Source organism: Oncorhynchus nerka, linkage group LG17 (assembly GCF_034236695.1).
Source record: "Oncorhynchus nerka isolate Pitt River linkage group LG17, Oner_Uvic_2.0, whole genome shotgun sequence".
NCBI classification, from domain to species: domain Eukaryota; kingdom Metazoa; phylum Chordata; class Actinopteri; order Salmoniformes; family Salmonidae; genus Oncorhynchus; species Oncorhynchus nerka.
In genome coordinates, this window is record NC_088412.1 from 6671288 (window position 1) to 6692981 (window position 21694).

The 21694-nt window shown below is 46.1% G+C and overlaps 1 protein-coding gene and 1 pseudogene across 1 annotated transcript in view; one reads left to right on the forward strand and one right to left on the reverse strand.

Moving 5' to 3' along the window:
- LOC135561380 (E3 ubiquitin/ISG15 ligase TRIM25-like) overlaps positions 1-21694 on the forward strand; it is a 426185-nt gene that overhangs the window by 386938 nt on the left and 17553 nt on the right. The gene's annotated exons all lie outside the window — the stretch shown is intronic.
- LOC135561389 (tripartite motif-containing protein 16-like) overlaps positions 1-21694 on the reverse strand; it is a 41740-nt pseudogene that overhangs the window by 17452 nt on the left and 2594 nt on the right.

The window sequence follows — 21694 nt, forward strand, 5'->3', positions numbered from 1 at the left end:
TCAGTCCTCCAGAGTAGGAGTGTACCTGGATCACAAGGCAGGTACTCTGTCCTTCTACAGTGTCTCTGACACAATGACCCTCCTCCACAGAGTCCAGACCACATTCACTCAGCCCCTCTATCCTGGGTTTTGTCTCTATTATAATGGTTCTGCTGAGCTGGTTAAACTGTAAACTGATTAGTTATTAATTAAAATTCAATCCAATGTTTTAATCTTGTCCATTTCCATGAATCATGATGTCTGGTGTTGATGTATATTGGTTGTCATTCAGAACCATTGATATGTTTTCTCAGTTGGTTCTCTGTCTCTATGTAATTCTCCTCAGTATCATTGATCAGCTTGTTGGCTCGGTCCTAATTGATGTGTTCTCTGTCACCTGGAGCTGCATGGAAAATGGTCCAGGAACTAAAGGACAATTCAGGACTAGTCAGCCCACTACAAGCTGGTATCACTTACTTTCTACTAAACTATATGGTCTGGTTTCCCAGACACAGATGAATCCTAGTCCTGGACTAAACAGTATGTTCAATGTAGATGTCCAGGAAACCGTCCCTAAATGTGTCATCTTTCATCCTCCCATACTGCTCAGTCCAGCAACATTAAACCTGTCCAGCAGGTGGTGCTGTTGACCAAACAATAAAACCAGCAGATATCTTGACTTGCCACTCAGTATATCAGTAATGTTCAGAATAGTACTTTAATATCATTGGAGATTGATGGTCTTTTTAATCCACTATCCAGAGTCAGGAACAGATGAAGTTAGGTCTGCTACTGTTCAGTGATTAAATAGGATTTATGGTGATGGGAAATAATAAAAACACTCAACTTCATCTAGTAATAGTTTTCCTTTGTTATTTATTCCAAGGTGTGTCTTTAACTTGTAAATGTATTGTGTGGAGGTGAGCTAGTGGTGTGGCTGATAGAATAGAATGAAAAGGGAGGAGGGGAGGAAGAGGGGAGGAGTGAAGGGCTGTTCAAGAAACCAGATGAGGAAGAGGAAGATGTTCAGGGGAATTACTGTCTCTGTTCCAAATGGTTCCCTATTCCCTACGTAGTGCACTACGGTGCTTCTGACCAGGTCTAAAGTAGTGTTCTACGTAGGGAATAGGGTGTAGATTTATTACAATATCATGCTTTAGTGTTTGGCACAAAATATATTAGATCTCCACCCCCCACTTCCTGTCTGTCATCCCCAGTTCTGTTAAGACTTCCTCTCATTGAACTGGGCCTCATAAATGGTCACTTTGTATTGATAGTCCATACTGGTCTTTACTATGGTTCTACATACAGTACCTGTATTGATAGTCCATACTGGTCTTTACTATGGTTCTACATACAGTACCTGTATTGATAGTCCATACTGGTCTTTACTATGGTTCTACATACAGTACCTGTATTGATAGTCCATACTGGTCTTTACTATGGTTCTACATACAGTACCTGTATTGATAGTCCATACTGGTCTTTACTATGGTTCTACATACAGTACCTGTATTGATAGTCCATACTGGTCTTTACTATGGTTCTACATACAGTATCTGTATTGATAGTCCATACTGGTCTTTACTATGGTTCTACATACAGTACCTGTATTGATAGTCCATACTGGTCTTTACTATGGTTCTACATACAGTATCTGTATTGATAGTCCATACTGGTCTTTACTATGGTTCTACATACAGTACCTGTATTGATAGTCCATACTGGTCTTTACTATGGTTCTACATACAGTATCTACTGGTATTGATAGTCCATACTGGTCTTTACTATGGTTCTACATACAGTATCTGTATTGATAGTCTGTATTGAAGTAGTCATACTGGTCTTTACTATGGTTCTACATACAGTACCTGTATTGATAGTCCATACTGGTCTTTACTATGGTTCTACATACAGTACCTGGTCTTTATTGGGCTATAGTCCATACCCTGGTCTTTACTATGGTTCTACATACAGTACTGTAGATAGTCCATACTGGTCTTTACTAAAAAAGTAAAACCTATGGACATGAAAGGGACTGCAGTGTGCTCCAGTCTCCAGCAGGGGGCAGTAAAACCCTATGGACCTGAAAGGGACTGCAGTGTGCTCCAGTCTCCAGCAGGGGGCAGTAAAACCCTATGGACCTGAAAGGGACTGCAGTGTGCTCCAGTCTCCAGCAGGGGGCAGTAAAACCCTATGGACCTGAAAGGGACTGCAGTGTGCTCCAGTCTCCAGCAGGGGCAGTAAAACCCTATGGACCTGAAAGGGACTGCAGTGTGCTCCAGTCTCCAGCAGGGGGCAGTAAGACCCTATGTGTTCCAGTCTCCAACATGATTCAAAAACATGTTAAATCAAAAATAAACTAATTTGAATAACCAATCAGCTTATCTCATAAAGCAATGGAGTAGAAACTGGTGTTTCTCATTCATTTCATAATTAAATCCCACCTGTTTCTATCATTTCTAGTGAGATTGTTCTGGTCTCACCAGAAAGTCAGGATACAGGGCATTTGACACCATTAAATATTTCCTCTCCCTTTTCTTTCCCTGTCCTTCACAAACCATTTCAAAACCTTCCAAACATTTCCATCCTTCTGCAAACCCAATTTACAACTGAATTGAAAAGACCCCATCAAAATAAATCCCACAGTATCAACACCACTAATGCATATTGGTAACCAGTAAATTGTGTGCTGGTGAACCGTAGGTCAAAAACACACCTGAACAAGGCCTCACTTATCTGGAAGTCTGTTTATGGCCTAATCCAGATACTTTTATCCTGCTCTCCCCGATACCACAGTCTCCGGGGACATTCCAACGAGAGATAATGAAACCCCCTTTTCTGGAAAAGAAATTGTACATTTCGTTAGCACATTCACTATGTTACATTTTAATCAACAAGTCAAAATGTATTAATTATAAACTAAACATGATAATTGTAAATCCACTGTCTTTACTCTCATCATTAAATATTTGTTTGTTTCAACCCACCAACGTTTATGTATCTTTTATTCAGTCCTATTCTCCAGAACCACCACAATGTTCATGAACTAACTGAAAACATGTCCACTTCATTTTAGGTTTAGTAACCCCTTTGCTAATTCCTCGTTACCCCTCCACCACTTTCCTACATTCTAGAAACCTATTTCAGAATAAAACCACATCAAATTTAAATCTATTTCAGAATAAAATCACATCAAATGTTATAAAAATAAACATCAAGGCTTTCTGAATTAACAAGGAGTGTTTGGCCATATAATTTAAATGTGTTCCCTTTAGAATCCCTTCCCTGGCATTTCACTGAGATTCTTCATCCCCAAAATACGTTTTCCTGTGATCCCTGGCATTTCCCAGATTCTTCATCCCAAAATACGTTTTCCTGTGATCCCTGGCATTTCACCAGATTCTTCATCCCAAAATACGTTTTCCTGTTTCACCAGATCTTCCTGGCATTTCACCAGATTCTTCAACCCAAAATACGTTTTCCTGTGATCTCTGGCATTTCACCAGATTCTTCAACCCAAAATACGTTTTCCTGTGATCCCTGGCATTTCACCAGATTCTTCAACCCAAAATACGTTTTCCTGTGATCCCTGGCATTTCACCAGATTCTTCAACCCAAAATACGTTTTCCTGTGATCCCTGGCATTTCACCAGATTCTTCAACCCAAAATACGTTTTCCTGTGATCCCTGGCCTCTACTAAAAAGTTGGGTAAGAAGTGATCTCATACAACATCCTTCACATAGAATCTGTAACCTCTATGAACCACTATGAATCGAACCGAGGCGATACACCGATATGTGACATTTCCTCTCCTGCTGCTCTCAAAAGGATTTGTTGTTGCTCTTTTGAAAAAGATGCAAACGCAGGTATAGCGTCATTTCCTTCGAATGCAGCAGGTTCCAGTCCCACTTTACACTCCCTTCTCCAATGACCAATAGCCCCTAAAACAGGACTCTGTCTCCCTACGCTGTGATGTCTTTACACTCCCTTCTCCAATGACCAAATAGCCCCTAAAACAGGACTCTGTCTCCCTACGCTGTGATGTCTTTACACTCCCTTCTCCAATGACCAATAGCCCCTAAAACAGGACTCTGTCTCCCTACGCTGTGATGTCTTTACACTCCCTTTTCCAATGACCAATAGCCCCTAAAACAGGACTCTGTCTCCCTACGCTGTGATGTTTTTACACTACATTTCTGTGGTTTATCTTGGCCATTGAAACTATAGTTAGTGACTATAGTTAGTTATATTCCACTCTCAAAACATCTTGCTCTATTTTATCCACAACCCCCACAATTGCCGTTGTCACGTTCTGACCTTAGTTCTTTTGTTATGTCTTTTAGAATGGCCAGGGCGTGAGTTGGGTGGGTTGTCTATGTTTGTTTTTCTATGAGTTGGTATTTCTGTGTTTGGCCTGGTATGGTTCTCAATCAGAGGCAATCATTGTCCCAGGCAGCCTGTTTTCACCCTTGATTTGTGGGTGATTATTTTCTGTGTCTGTGTGTTCCACACAGAACTGTTTTCGGTTTTTGTTTCACGTTGTTATTTTGGTATTTTCTGTGTTCTATTAAAAGTATCATGAACACTTACCACGCTGCGCATTGGTCCTCCGATCCTTCCTATTACTCCTCAGGAGAGGAGGACGACAGCCGTTACAGCCCTTCCTATTACTCCTCAGGAGAGGAGGACGACAGCCGTTACAGTCCTTCCTATTACTCCTCAGGAGAGGAGGGATCCTCAGACAGCCGTTACAGTCCTTCCTATTACTCCTCAGGAGAGGAGGACGACAGCCGTTACAGTCCTTCCTATTACTCCTCAGGAGAGGAGGACGACAGCCGTTACAGTCCTTCCTATTACTCCTCAGGAGAGGAGGACGACAGCCGTTACAGTCCTTCCTATTACTCCTCAGGAGAGGAGGACGACAGCCGTTACAGTCCTTCCTATTACTCCTCAGGAGAGGAGGACGACAGCCGTTACAGTCCTTCCTATTACTCCTCAGGAGAGGAGGACGACAGCCGTTACAGTCCTTCCTATTACTCCTCAGGAGAGGAGGACGACAGCCGTTACAGTCCTTCCTATTACTCCTCAGGAGAGGAGGACGACAGCCGTTACAGTCCTTCCTATTACTCCTCAGGAGAGGAGGGGACGACAGCCGTTACAGTCGTTTTGATCACAGGTTTCAAACCTGCCATCAAAGCCGAAATACAAATTATATCAATGTCCTCACATACCCAGTCTTTATGTAGCTGAGTTCATCTATTAATTATATCAATGTCCTCACATACCCAGTCTTTATGTAGCTAAGTACATCTATTAATTATACCAATGTCCTCACATACCCAGTCTTTATGTAGCTGAGTTCATCTATTAATTATACCAATGTCCTCACATACCCAGTCTTTTTGTAGCTGAGTACATCTATTAATTATACCAATGTCCTCACATACCCAGTCTTTATGTAGCTAAGTACATATATTAATTATACCAATGTCCTCACATACCCAGTCTTTATGTAGCTAAGTACATCTATTAATTATACCAATGTCCTCACATACCCAGTCTTTATGTAGCTAAGTACATATATTAATTCCCCATATTCCAGATGAATTGGTAGAAAGCTCTCGTGCTTCTTTCACCGACTCCATGGCTTTATTAAAATCCTCCATCTTACAGGGAGAAACAGGGTCGTTATTATTCCCAAACCTTTCCTTCTTTAAATAATACACACCTTCTATTAACTATTTTCAAAGGCAGCGCTACACACTTCCCCGGATAATAATTCATTGGTCACAAAACTTAATACCTTGTATTAGAACCTAAACTATAAAGTTTGCAAATGTATTACTGGAGAATATGGATGACTTAATGTCTTATTCCAGTATTGCACCTTAAATATCACATTTATTAATAACCCATATTACCAAATCATTCACACTTGTTTTCCTATTTCCACATAATCTTTCATAACTGTTCAACTTTTCTGGGTTCCTTCCTGCACATTGCTCAGTCTCCCCTGTCCTTTCCAGGTCCTTTTCTTTTACCTGAGAGGCCACAGAGGGAGTCTCCTTCTCATCTTCCACCTTTGTTTCTCTCTTTATTTCCACCACTCTGGACACCAGGGGGTTTTACCTACTGGTTTTACCCACTGGTGCATGGTGGAGGTTTTACCCACTGGTGTATGGTGGAGGTTTTACCCACTGGTTTTACCTACTGGTGTATGGTGGAGGTTTTACCTACTGGTGTATGGTGGAGGTTTTACCCACTGGTTTTACCCACTGGTGTATGGTGGAGGTTTTACCCACTGGTGTATGGTGGGGGTTTTACCCACTGGTGTATGGTGGAGGTTTTACCTACTGGTGTATGGTGGAGGTTTTACCCACTGGTTTTACCTACTGGTGCATGGTGGGGGTTTTACCCACTGGTTTTACCTACTGGTGCATGGTGGAGGTTTTACCCACTGGTGTATGGTGGAGGTTTTACCCACTGGTGTATGGTGGAGGTTTTACCCACTGGTGTATGGTGGAGGTTTTACCCACTGGTTTTACCCACTGGTGCATGGTGGGGGTTTTACCCACTGGTTTTACCCACTGGTGTATGGTGGAGGTTTTACCCACTGGTTTTACCTACTGGTGTATGGTGGAGGTTTTACCCACTGGTGCATGGTGGAGGTTTTACCCACTGGTGTATGGTGGAGGTTTTACCCACTGGTGTATGGTGGAGGTTTTACCCACTGGTTTTACCCCTACTGGTGTATGGTGGAGGTTTTACCCACTGGTGTATGGTGGAGGTTTTACCCACTGGTTTTACCCACTGGTGTATGGTGGGTTTTACCCACTGGGTTTTACCCACTGGTGTATGGTGGAGGTTTTACCCACTGGTTTACCCACTGGTGTATGGTGGGGTTTTACCCACTGGTGTATGGTGGAGGTTTTACCCACTGGTGTATGGTGGAGGTTTTACCCACTGGTGCATGGTGGGGGTTTTACCTACTGGTGTATGTTGGAGGTTTTACCTACTGGTGTATGGTGGAGGTTTTACCCACTGGTTTTACCCACTACTGCATGGTGGAGGTTTTACCCACTGGTGTATGGTGGAGGTTTTACCTACTGGTGCATGGTGGAGGTTTTACCTACTGGTGCATGGTGGAGGTTTTACCTACTGGTGTATGGTGGAGGTTTTACCCACTGGTGCATGGTGGAGGTTTTACCCACTGGTGTATGGTGGAGGTTTTACCCACTGGTGTATGGTGGGGGTTTTACCCACTGGTGCATGGTGGAGGTTTTACCCACTGGTGCATGGTGGAGGTTTTACTCACTGGTTTTACCTACTGGTGTATGGTGGGGGTTTTACCCACTGGTGCATGGTGGAGGTTTTACCCACTGGTTTATGGTGGAGGTTTTACCCACTGGTGTATGGTGGAGGTTTTACCTACTGGTTTTACCCACTGGTGTATGGTGGGGGTTTTACCCACTGGTTTTACCTACTGGTGTATGGTGGAGGTTTTACCTACTGGTTTTACCCACTGGTGTATGGTGGGGGTTTTACCCACTGGTGTATGGTGGAGGTTTTACCCACTGGTTTTACCCACTGGTGTATGGTGGAGGTTTTACCTACTGGTTTTACACACTGGTGTATGGTGGAGGTTTTACCTACTGGTTTTACACACTGGTGTATGGTGGAGGTTTTACCTACTGGTTTTACCCACTGGTGTATGGTGGAGGTTTTACCTACTGGTGTATGGTGGAGGTTTTACCTACTGGTTTTACCCACTGGTGTATGGTGGGGGTTTTACCCACTGGTTTTACCTACTGGTGTATGGTGGAGGTTTTACCTACTGGTTTTACCCACTGGTGTATGGTGGGGGTTTTACCCACTGGTGTATGGTGGAGGTTTTACCCACTGGTTTTACCCACTGGTGTATGGTGGAGGTTTTACCTACTGGTTTTACACACTGGTGTATGGTGGAGGTTTTACCTACTGGTTTTACCCACTGGTGTATGGTGGAGGTTTTACCTACTGGTGTATGGTGGAGGTTTTACCCACTGGTTTTACCCACTGGTGTATGGTGGAGGTTTTACCCACTGGTTTTACCCACTGGTGTATGGTGGAGGTTTTACCTACTGGTGCATGGTGGGGGTTTTACCCACTGGTGTATGGTGGAGGTTTTACCTACTGGTGTATGGTGGGGGTTTTACCCACTGGTGTATGGTGGAGGTTTTACCTACTGGTGCATGGTGGGGATTTTACCCACTGGTGTATGGTGGAGGTTTTACCTACTGGTGTATGGTGGGGGTTTTACCCACTGGTGTATAGTGGAGGTTTTACCTACTGGTGTATGGTGGAGGTTTTACCCACTGGTGCATGGTGGGGGTTTTACCTACTGGTGCATGGTGGGGGTTCTGCCAACCATTCCACCTTCTTCCTGTCTGACTTTTCATTCTTTCTTCAACATTCCTCCAGTTTTCTTTATACTTTCCAACAATCCTTCTGCTTTGAACATGTTTAGCACCTCGTGTTCTCTTTTATTGATCATTTTCTCTCCTGTGTAGCGTGGGACTGGGTGCGTCCTCCCTACCAGGTCACAGTCAAGTGACGGTCCGGGAGAAGTAGTGGGGGACTGGGTGCGTCCTCCCTACCAGGTCACAGTCAAGTGACGGTCCGGGAGAAGTAGTGTGGGACTGGGTGCGTCCTCCCTACCAGGTCACAGTCAAGTGACGGTCCGTGAGAAGTAGTGTGGGACTGGGTGCGTCCTCCCTACCAGGTCACAGTCAAGTGACGGTCCGTGAGAAGTAGTGTGGGACTGGGTGCGTCCTCCCTACCAGGTCACAGTCAAGTGACGGTCCGTGAGAAGTAGTGTGCAACCCATTCAGCACCAACAGCAGAGAACTTTTACATACCTCTTACGCTTTCCTAAACCACCTGCAAATTCAGCCCTTTACTGATTCACTTCCTCATCACAGCCAAGCGGTAACCACAGGGTTTTACCTGTCTGAGTAGTCCTTTACTGATTCACTTCCTCAACACAGCCAAGCGGTAACCTCAGGGTTTTACCTGTCTGAGCAGTCCTTTACTGATTCACTTCCTCAACACAGCCAAGCGGTAACCTCAGGGTTTTACCTGTCTGAGCAGTCCTTTACTGATTCACTTCCTCAACACAGCCAAGCGGTAACCACAGGGTTTTACCTGTCTGAGTAGTCCTTTACTGATTCACTTCCTCAACACAGCCAAGCGGTAACCTCAGGGTTTTACCTGTCTGAGTAGTCCCTAATTAATTCACTTCCTCAACACAGCCAAGCGGTAACCACAGGGTTTTACCTGTCTGAGCAGTCCCTAATTAATTCACTTCCTCAACACAGCCAAGCGGTAACCACAGGGTTTTACCTGTCTGAGTAGTCCTTTACTGATTCACTTCCTCAACACAGCCAAGCGGTAACCACAGGGTTTTACCTGTCTGAGTAGTCCCTAATTGATTCACTTCCTCGGCACAATAGGCGGTCAACATAGGTCTTTTATTTCATTCTATTCCACCATGCAGATGGACAGTTGCCACTCCAAACTGGATGGAACAGAACAGTCAACAGGACAGATGAATGAGATGGAATAAATGCCCCAGATGAGCGAATGAGCGAGCTGGATGAATTGAATGACCCACCTGACTCAGACTGATTCAATAAGATGAATGGGTTGCGTTTGGGCGCAAACTCAAACAGACTGAACAAACAAGTCTGGCCAAACTGAATCAGACAACACAATCCTAACTCAAACAGACTGAACAGACTGAATCAGACAACACAATCCTAACTCAAACAGACTGAACAGACTGAATCAGACAACACAATCCTAACTCAAACAGACTGAACAGACTGAATCAGACAACACAATCCTAACTCAAACAGTCTGAACAAACTGAATCAGTCAACACAATCCTAACTCAAACAGACTGAACAGACTGAATCAGACAACACAATCCTAACTCAAACAGACTGAACAGACTGAATCAGACAACACAATCCTAACTCAAACAGACTGAACAGACTGAATCAGACAACACAATCCTAACTCAAACAGACTGAACAGACAAGTTTGGCCAAACTGAATCAGTCAACACAATCCTAACTTGAACAGACTGAATCAGACAACACAATCCTAACTCAAACAGACTGAACACACAAGTCTGAACAAACTGAATCAGACAACACAATCCAAACTCAAACAGACTGAACAGACTGGTCAGATGAACCACCTGAACAAGACAGGTGAATAACCCCACTGAACTGAACCATCCAGAACAGATGAACCACCTGAACAAGACAGGTGAATAACCCCACTGAACTGAACCATCCAGAACAGATGAACCACCTGAACAAGACAGGTGAATAACCCCACTGAACTGAACCATCCAGAACAGATGAACCACCTGAACAAGACAGGTGAATAACCCCACTGAACTGAACCATCCAGAACAGATGAACCACCTGAACAAGACAGGTGAATAACCCCACTGAACTGAACCATCCAGAACAGATGAACCACCTGAACAAGACAGGTGAATAACCCCACTGAACTGAACCATCCAGAACAGATGAAACACACAACTCCCAATCTGCAGCGGCCACACTAATATTTATTTTATACTTTCACTGTTACAACTGCCGGACTCAGTCCTTTTATACAGTTTCATGCTGATAGAAGTGTCATCGTCCCTCCACTTTATGCTAAAAACCAGATCCCCTCGGCTTTACTCCACCATTGTTTCTAAATCTAAGTTCTTTCCTCTAGGCGGGGTTCCCCTCCCCTCTAGTTCCTTGGATCAATTATATTGGTGGAGCACCTATACATTATATCCAGGAAATAATAAGAACAGATCACTATAGTTCATTATAGAATTATACCAATAACTACAGATCACTATAGTTCATTATAGAATTATACCAATAACTACAGATAACTATAGTTCATTATAGAATTATACCAATAACTACAGATAACTATAGTTCATTATAGAATTATACCAATAACTACAGATCACTATAGTTCATTATAGAATTATACCAATAAGTACAGATCACTATAGTTCATTATAGAATTATACCAATGATAGAGGAATTCTAAATTCCTTTATGTTTAATTGCCAAAACCAATTAAATTCACACTCATTTCTAATTCATGATAAGTTGTAAGTTTATCATTTGCATGAATTAGCACGAGACCAGTCTTAAAAACAAGTTCAGCATTTATTCTTGATGAGTACTGACCCAAAATACAAAGAACATTACATTTTAAATCTAAAGAAGACATAAAATGACGTCATCAGTTACACCCTCTCTCTGATTCTCACAAGAGCCCATTGTTCATCAGGCCTGGAACGTCTCCCAGACATTTCTTATCTGTCGGACCGCCACAGCCTCGCTCCCACGTTAACTCTACATTCCAACCTGTCTAAAGGATAAACTCCTCTCCCCTAATGGAATCCAACCAAAACATTCTCATCAGTTTGAAAAACTGAATGGTTCTAATCATTAATGTATATATAATATAATATATAATAATATAATCATAAACATAATTGATTATCTAAACTATATTTTCCTCTATCAACCAATAAGTACAGATAACTATAGTTCATTATAGAATTATACCAATAAGTACAGATCACTATAGTTCATTATAGAATTATACCAATAAGTACAGATCACTATAGTTCATTATAGAATTATACCAATAACTACAGATAACTATAGTTCATTATAGAATTATACCAATAAGTACAAGGGTTTTAGTGCCCCCTGCTGGAGACTGGAGCCCACTGCAGTCCCTTTCAGGTTCATAGGGTTTTACTGTAAACTCAATCCCAGAATTACACATAGTGTCTTTGCTTATTCCCTTTAGTGATATTCAGCCTTTTAACAAGAAACACATTCTGTTAACAGAAAACACCCTCACTATCAATTGCTGCAAAGAAACCACTACTAAAGGACATCAATAAGAAGAAGAGACTTGCTTGGGCCAAGAAACAAGACCAATGGACATTAGACCGGTGGAAATCTGTCCTTTGGTCTGATGAGTTCAAATTTAAGACTTCTGGTTCCAAGTGCCGTGTCTTTGTGAGAAGCAGAGTAGGTGAACAGATGATCTCTGCATGTGTATTTTCCACCGTGAAGCATGGAGGAGGAGGTGTGATGTCTTTGTGAGAAGCAGAGTAGGTGAACAGATGATCTCTGCATGTGTATTTTCCACCGTGAAGCATGGAGGAGGAGGTGTGATGTCTTTGTGAGAAGCAGAGTAGATGAACAGATGATCTCTGCATGTGTATTTTCCACCGTGAAGCATGGAGGAGGAGGTGTGATGTCTTTGTGAGAAGCAGAGTAGATGAACAGATGATCTCTGCATGTGTATTTTCCACCGTGAAGCATGGAGGAGGAGGTGTGATGTCTTTGTGAGAAGCAGAGTAGGTGAACAGATGATCTCTGCATGTGTATTTTCCATCGTGAAGCATGGAGGAGGAGGTGTTATGTCTTTGTGAGAAGCAGAGTAGATGAACGGATGATCTCTGCATGTGTATTTTCCACCGTGAAGCATGGAGGAGGAGGTGTGATGGTGCTTTAAAGGGGGTACCACCATGATAGTCATACTTAACCAGCATGCCTACCACAGCATTCTGCAGCGATACGCCATCCCATCTGGTTTGTGCTTAGTGGGACTATCATTTGTTTTTCAGCAGGACAATGACCCAACACACCTCCAGGCTGTGTAAGGGCTATTTGACCAAGAAGGAGAGTGATGGAGTGCTGCATCAGATGACCGGGCCTCCACTTGATTTGTTGAACACGTTTTGGGTTACTACATGATTCCATATGTGTTATTTAATAGTGTTGATGTCCTCACTATTATTCTACAATGTAGAAAATAGTAAAAATAATGAAAAACCCTTGAATGAGTAGGTGTGTCCAAACTTTTGACTGGTACTGTATGTTAAGGGGATGGTTCACCCCTATAGAAAGGTTCATACCTCTAAATACCATTCTTATTAGATGGAGCCATTTCCCCCCATTAGTTTGGGATTCAGACCTGCAGTCATCTTGATTTCAGACCACTTTGGAGAAGTGTTCCACAGGCAGTAAATCTAATGTAGAATAAATGGAACCTGGATCCATTTCATTCTATTAACATGGTTTATGTGTTATAGCAGTAATGGGGTTAAACTGATATTAAAATGACAACTCCATAGGTGGTACCAGGTCAGGGGAGTTCATCTCTGCTCCCAGCATCCCTGGGACAGTACTGATCAACATAGCTGACCTGATGCAGAGGTGGACCAGTGATGTTTTCCTCTCAGTGGTGAGACTTGCCCTTCCATTTGACACACCTTTACCTGATGAGATCATACAAGACGTTACAGGCTGATTGCAGGTGGAAACAGACCTGCGTTAAAATAATGTTGAATATTTAATAAGCAGTGTTTGATTGAGTTTGTTGTAATGGAACCAATAGAAAAGTCCTAAAAGTACAAACAAACCCGCCCGCCTGGAGGACTAAAGGAAATACTCAAAGTATTTGTAAGATTTCAAACAGTATTTGAATCCAGGGTCCATTACCCTCTATCATCACTCCATGGGGGAGTACAACCATTACCTCTCTCCTCTTTCACATCCCTCTATCATCACTCCATGGGGGAGTACAACCATTACCTCTCTCCTCTTTCACATCCCTCTATCATCACTCCATGGGGGAGTACAACCATTACCTCTCTCCTCTTTCACATCCCTCTATCATCACTCCATGGGGGAGTCCAACCATTACCTCTCTCCTCTTTCACATCCCTCTATCCCCACTCCATGGGGGAGTACAACCATTACCTCTCTCCTCTTTCACATCCCTCTATCATCACTCCATGGGGGAGGACAACCATTACCTCTCTCCTCTTTCACATCCCTCTATCATCACTCCATGGGGGAGTACAACCATTACCTCTCTCCTCTTTCACATCCCTCTATCATCACTCCATGGGGGAGACCAAATAATCTCTCCTTCCTCCAAATGTAAAAGCATTGGATTGGTGTTGACATGGGGTAGAGGGAGTTTACATAAACCAGTCATTTCCTTTAAATCCACGAAGGGAAGTGGACAAGTTCACACTTAGAAAGGAGAGATGGAAGGGAAGTGGGAGAGAACCAGATAAAGTTGTAGAGATGAAGGAACATGTGAGTAGAAACCCGCCAGGTACAGATACTGTATGTAGAACCATAGTAAAGACCAGTATGGACTATCAATACAGATACTGTATGTAGAACCATAGTAAAGCCCAGTATGGACTATCAATACAGGTACTGTATGTAGAACCATAGTAAAGACCAGTATGGACTATCAATACAGGTACTGTATGTAGAACCATAGTAAAGACCAGTATGGACTATCAATACAGGTACTGTATGTAGAACCATAGTAAAGACCAGTATGGACTATCAATACAGGTACTGTATGTAGAACCATAGTAAAGACCAGTATGGACTATCAATACAGATACTGTATGTAGAACCATAGTAAAGACCAGTATGGACTATCAATACAGGTACTGTATGTAGAACCATAGTAAAGACCAGTATGGACTATCAATACAGGTACTGTATGTAGAACCATAGTAAAGACCAGTATGGACTATCAATACAGGTACTGTATGTAGAACCATAGTAAAGACCAGTATGGACTATCAATACAGATACTGTATGTAGAACCATAGTAAAGACCAGTATGGACTATCAATACAGGTACTGTATGTAGAACCATAGTAAAGACCAGTATGGACTATCAATACAGGTACTGTATGTAGAACCATAGTAAAGACCAGTATGGACTATCAATACAGGTACTGTATGTAGAACCATAGTAAAGACCAGTATGGACTATCAATACAAAGTGACCATTTAGAATGAGGCCCAGTTCAATGAGAGGAAGTCTTAACATAACTGGGGGATGACAGACAGGAAGTGGGAGGTGGAGATCTAATATATTTTTGTGCCAAACACTAAAGCATGATATTGTAATAAATCTACACCCTATTCCCTACTAGAGAGGGACGGACAGAGAGAGAGCGGGACAGACAGAGAGGGACAGACAGAGAGGGACAGACAGAGAGGGACAGACAGAGAGGGACAGACAGAGAGGGACAGACAGAGAGGGACAGACAGAGAGGGACAGACAGAGAGGGACAGACAGAGAGGGACAGACAGAGAGGGACAGACAGAGAGGGACAGACAGAGAGGGACAGACAGAGAGGACAGACAGAGAGGACAGACAGAGAGGGACAGACAGAGAGGGAGGAACAGAGAGGGAGGAACAGAGAGGGAGGAACAGAGAGGGAGGAACAGAGAGGGACGGACAGAGAGGGACGGACAGAGAGGGACAGACAGAGAGGGACGGACAGAGAGGGACGGACAGAGAGGGACGGACAGAGAGGGACGGACAGAGAGGGACGGACAGAGAGGGACGGACAGAGAGGGACGGACAGAGAGGGACAGACAGAGAGGGACGGACAGAGAGGGACGGACAGAGAGGGACGGACAGAGAGGGACGGACAGAGAGGGACGGACAGAGAGGGACAGACAGAGAGAGAGAGAGGGACAGACAGAGAGGGACGGACAGAGAGGGACGGACAGAGAGGGACAAGACAGAGAGGGACAGACAGAGAGGGACAGACAGAGAGGGACAGACAGAGAGGGACAGACAGAGAGGGACAGACAGAGAGAGACAGACAGAGAGAGAGGGACGGACAGAGAGGGACGGACAGAGAGGGACAGACAGAGAGGGACAGACAGAGAGGGACAGACAGAGAGGGACAGACAGAGAGGGACAGACAGAGAGGGACAGACAGAGAGGGACAGACAGAGAGGGACAGACAGAGAGGGACAGACAGAGAGAGACAGACAGAGAGAGAGGGACGGACAGAGAGGGACGGACAGAGAGGGACAGACAGAGGGACAGACAGAGAGGACAGACAGAGAGGGACAGACAGAGAGGGACAGACAGAGAGGGACAGACAGAGAGGGACAGACAGAGAGGACAGACAGAGAGGGACAGACAGAGAGGGACAGAGAGAGGGACAGACAGAGAGGGACAGACAGAGAGAGAGAGGGACGGACAGAGAGGGACAGACAGAGAGGGACAGACAGAGAGGGACAGACAGAGAGAGAGAGGGACAGACAGAGAGGGACGGACAGAGAGGGACAGACAGACAGAGAGGGACAGACAGACAGAGAGGGACAGACAGACAGAGAGGGACAGACAGACAGAGAGGGACAGACAGACAGAGAGGGACAGACAGACAGAGAGGGACAGACAGACAGACAGAGAGGGACAGACAGACAGACAGAGAGGGACAGACAGAGAGAGACAGACAGAGAGGGACGGACAGAGAGGGACAGACAGAGAGGGACGGACAGAGAGGGACAGACAGAGAGGGACGGACAGAGAGGACAGACAGAGAGGGACAGACAGAGAGGGACAGACAGAGAGGACAGACAGAGAGGACAGACAGAGAGGGACAGACAGAGATGGACAGACAGAGATGGACAGAGAGAGAGAGAGGGACAGACAGACAGAGAGGGACAGACAGAGAGGACAGACAGAGAGGGAGGAACAGAGAGGAGGAACAGAGAGGGACGGACAGAGAGGGACGGACAGAGAGGGACGGACAGAGAGGGACGGACAGAGAGGGAGGAACAGAGAGGGACGGACAGAGAGGGACGGACAGAGAGGGACGGACAGAGAGGGACGGACAGAGAGGGACGGACAGAGAGGGACGGACAGAGAGGGGACAGACAGAGAGGACAGACAGAGAGGACAGACAGAGAGGAGGAACAGAGAGGGAGGAACAGAGAGGGAGGAACAGAGAGGAGGAACAGAGAGGGAGGAACAGAGAGGGACGAACAGAGAGGGAGGAACAGAGAGGGAGGAACAGAGAGGGACGGACAGAGAGGGAGGAACAGAGAGGGAGGAACAGAGAGGGACAGACAGAGAGGGAGGAACAGAGAGGGAGGAACAGAGAGGGAGGAACAGAGAGGGAGGAACAGAGAGGGAGGAACAGAGAGGGAGGAACAGAGAGGGACGGACAGAGAGGGACGGACAGAGAGGGACGGACAGAGAGGGACGGACAGAGAGGGACAGACAGAGAGGGACGGACAGAGAGGGACGGACAGAGAGGGACGGACAGAGAGGGACGGACAGAGAGGGACGGACAGAGAGGGACGGACAGAGAGGGACAGACAGAGAGAGAGAGAGGGACAGACAGAGAGGACAGACAGAGAGGGACGGACAGAGAGGACAAGACAGAGAGGACAGACAGAGAGGGACAGACAGAGAGGGACAGACAGAGAGAGAGAGAGGACAGACAGAGAGGACAGACAGAGAGGACAGACAGAGAGGGACAGACAGAGAGGACAGACAGAGAGGACAGACAGAGAGGACAGACAGAGAGGGACAGACAGAGAGGGACAGACAGAGAGAGAGAGAGGGGACAGACAGAGAGGGACAGACAGAGAGGACAGACAGAGAGGGACAGACAGAGAGAGACAGACAGAGAGGGACGGACAGAGAGGGACGGACAGAGAGAGAGAGAGGACAGACAGAGAGGGACGGACAGAGAGGGACAGACAGAGAGGACAGACAGAGAGGGACAGACAGAGAGGGACAGACAGAGAGGGACAGACAGAGAGGGACAGACAGAGAGGGACAGACAGAGAGGACAGACAGAGAGGGACAGACAGAGAGAGAGAGGGACAGACAGAGAGGGACGGACAGAGAGGGACAGACAGAGAGAGAGAGGGACAGACAGAGAGGGACAGACAGAGAGGGACGGACAGAGAGGGACGGACAGAGAGGGATAGACAGAGAGGACAGACAGAGAGGGACAGACAGAGAGAGAGAGAGGGACAGACAGAGAGGGACAGACAGAGAGGGACAGACAGAGAGGGATGGAACAGAGAGGGATGGAACAGAGAGGGACAGACAGAGAGGACAGACAGAGAGGGACAGACAGAGAGGGACAGACAGAGAGGACAGACAGAGAGGACAGACAGAGAGGGACAGACAGAGAGGGACAGACAGAGAGGACAGACAGAGAGGACAGACAGAGAGAGAGAGGGACAGACAGAGAGGGACGGACAGAGAGGGACAGACAGAGAGGGAGGAACAGAGAGGGACAGACAGAGAGGGACGGACAGAGAGGGACAGACAGAGAGGGACAGACAGAGAGGGACGGACAGAGAGGGACGGACAGAGAGGGACGGAGAGAGAGGGAGGAACAGAGAGGGAGGAACAGAGAGGGACAGACAGAGAGGGACGGATAGAGAGGGACAGACAGAGGGACAGACAGAGAGGGACAGACAGAGAGGGAGAGACAGAGAGGGAGGAACAGAGAGGGACAGACAGAGAGAGACAGACAGAGAGGGAGGAACAGAGAGGAGGAACAGAGAGGGAGGAACAGAGAGGGAGGAACAGAGAGGGAGGAACAGAGAGGGAGGAACAGAGAGGGAGGAACAGAGAGGGAGGAACAGAGAGGGAGGAACAGAGAGGGAGGAACAGAGAGGGAGGAACAGAGAGGGAGGAACAGAGAGGGAGGAACAGAGAGGGAGGAACAGAGAGGGACAGACAGAGAGGGAGGAACAGAGAGGGACAGACAGAGAGGGAGGAACAGAGAGGGACAGACAGAGAGGGAGGAACAGAGAGGGACAGACAGAGAGGGAGGAACAGAGAGGGACGGACAGAGAGGGACGGACAGAGAGGGACGGACAGAGAGGGACGGAGAGAGAGGGACGGAGAGAGAGGGACGGAGAGAGAGGGAGGAACAGAGAGGGAGGAACAGAGAGGGAGGAACAGAGAGGGAGGAACAGAGAGGGACGGACAGAGAGGGACGGACAGAGAGGGACGGACAGAGAGGGACGGACAGAGAGGGACGGACAGAGAGGGACGGACAGACAGAGAGGGACGGACAGAGAGGGACAGACAGAGAGGGACAGACAGAGAGGGACAGACAGACAGAGAGGGACGGATAGAGAGGGACAGACAGACAGAGAGGGACGGATAGAGAGGGACAGACAGAGAGGGACGGATAGAGAGGGACGGATAGAGAGGGACAGACAGAGAGGGACAGACAGAGAGGGACAGACAGAGAGGGACAGACAGAGAGACAGACAGGACAACATAATGATTGAGATGAATAGTTTCCCATGAAGTTAATTTCATATCACATGTAACAAGACAGTTTAGTTACCTGGAGGAAATGGATGTGATCCTCTGTGTGTGAGAGCTGCTCCAGCTCAGTGCTTCTCTTCCTCAGCTCAGCTATCTCCTGCTTCAGTTGCTCCAGGAGTCCTTCAGCTTGACTCACTTGAGCCTCCTCTTGGGCTCTGATCAGCTCCTTCACCTCAGAGCTCCTTCTCTCAATGGAGCGGATCAGCTCAGTAAAGATCTGATCACTGTCCTCCACTGCTGACTGTGCAGAGCGCTGGAGAGAGAGAGAGAGAGAGAGAGAGAGAGAGAGAGAGAGACAGAGAGAGACAGAGAGAGAGACAGAGAGAGAGAGAGAGAGAGAGAGAGAGAGAGAGAGACAGAGAGAGAGAGACAGAGAGAGACAGAGAGAGAGACAGAGAGAGAGAGACAGAGAGAGAGAGACAGAGAGAGAGAGAGAGAGAGAGAGAGAGAGAGAGAGAGACAGAGAGAGAGACAGAGAGAGAGAGAGACAGAGAGAGAGAGAGAGAGACAGAGAGAGAGAGAGAGAGAGAGAGAGAGAGAGAGAGACAGAGAGAGAGAGAGAGAGAGAGAGAGAGAGAGAGAGAGAGAGAGAGAGAGAGAGAGAGAGAGAGAGAGAGAGACAGACAGAGAGAGACAGAGAGAGAGAGACAGAGAGAGAGAGACAGAGAGAGAGAGACAGAGAGAGAGAGAGAGACAGAGAGAGACAGAGAGAGAGAGACAGAGAGAGAGAGACAGAGAGAGACAGAGACAGAGAGAGACAGAGAGAGAGAGACAGAGAGAGAGACAGAGAGAGAGACAGAGAGAGACAGAGAGACAGAGAGACAGAGAGACAGAGAGAGAGAGAGAGACAGAGAGAGAGAGAGAGACAGAGAGAGAGAGAGACAGAGACAGAGAGAGAGACAGAGACAGAGAGAGAGACAGAGAGAGAGACAGAGAGAGACAGAGACAGAGAGACAGAGACAGAGAGAAAGTAGGTTCAGTAGAGTCAGAACTCTGCTCTCCAGGTCCTCCCTTGTCCCTTGGTCCTGTTCTACTCTCCTCCCTCCTGGACAGACAGGTACCTCTTGGTCCTGCTCTACTCTCCTCCCTCCTGGACAGACAGGTACAGAACACCTCTTGGTCCTGCTCTACTCTCCTCCCTCCTGGACAGACAGGTACAGAACACCTCTTGGTCCTGCTCTACTCTCCTCCCTCCTGGACAGACAGGTACAGAACACCTCTTGGTCCTGCTCTACTCTCCTCCCTCCTGGACAGGCAGGTACAGAACACCTCTTGGTCCTGCTCTACTCTCCTCCCTCCTGGACAGACAGGTACAGAACACCTCTTGGTCCTGCTCTACTCTCCTCCCTCCTGGACAGACAGGTACAGAACACCTCTTGGTCCTGCTCTACTCTCCTCCCTCCTGGACAGACAGGTACAGAACACCTCTTGGTCCTGCTCTACTCTCCTCCCTCCTGGACAGACAGGTACAGAACACCTCTTGGTCCTGCTCTACTCTCCTCCCTCCTGGACAGACAGGTACAGAACACCTCTTGGTCCTCCTCTACTCTCCTCCCTCCTGGACAGACAGGTACAGAACACCTCTTGGTCCTGCTCTACTCTCCTCCCTCCTGGACTGACAGGTACAGAACACCTCTTGGTCCTGCTCTAGTCTCCTCCCTCCTGGACAGACAGGTACAGAACACCTCTTGGTCCTGCTCTACTCTCCTCCCTCCTGGACAGACAGGTACAGAACACCTCTTGGTCCTACTCTACTCTCCTCCCTCCTGGACAGACAGGTACAGAACACCTCTTGGTCCTGCTCTACTCTCCTCCCTCCTGGACAGACAGCACTTGGTATATCATATATATATATATATCACCAATTCTCCTCACATTACTGACAAAATAATCAAAATAATCAAATGTAATATTTTTTACCAAAAACTCTACATGGAAAGCAGAAAGCTTATTGTGATCAATTAAATACAACGTTAACTAGATATTATCTGTGTCATTTATAGCCTGGCACAGATAGTAAAACTACATTAAATACAACGTTAACTAGATATTATCTGTGTCATTTATAGCCTGGCACAGATAGTAAAACTACATTAAATACAACGTTAACTAGATATTATCTGTGTCATTTATAGCCTGGCACAGATAGTAAAACTACATTAAATACAACGTTAACTAGATATTATCTGTGTCATTTATAGCCTGGCACAGAGAGTAAAACTACATTAAATACAACGTTAACTAGATATTATCTGTGTCATTTATAGCCTGGCACAGATAGTAAAACTACATTAAATACAACGTTAACTAGATATTATCTGTGTCATTTATAGCCTGGCACAGATAGTAAAACTACTGTAGCGACCCGCACAGACAGCTGTGTGTTCTGTGTTCGGCTAGTAGCTGGTTGTGTTGTACTTACCAGTTCCCAGTGTTCGCGGGGTCCGACATGCCAATCAACCTGCT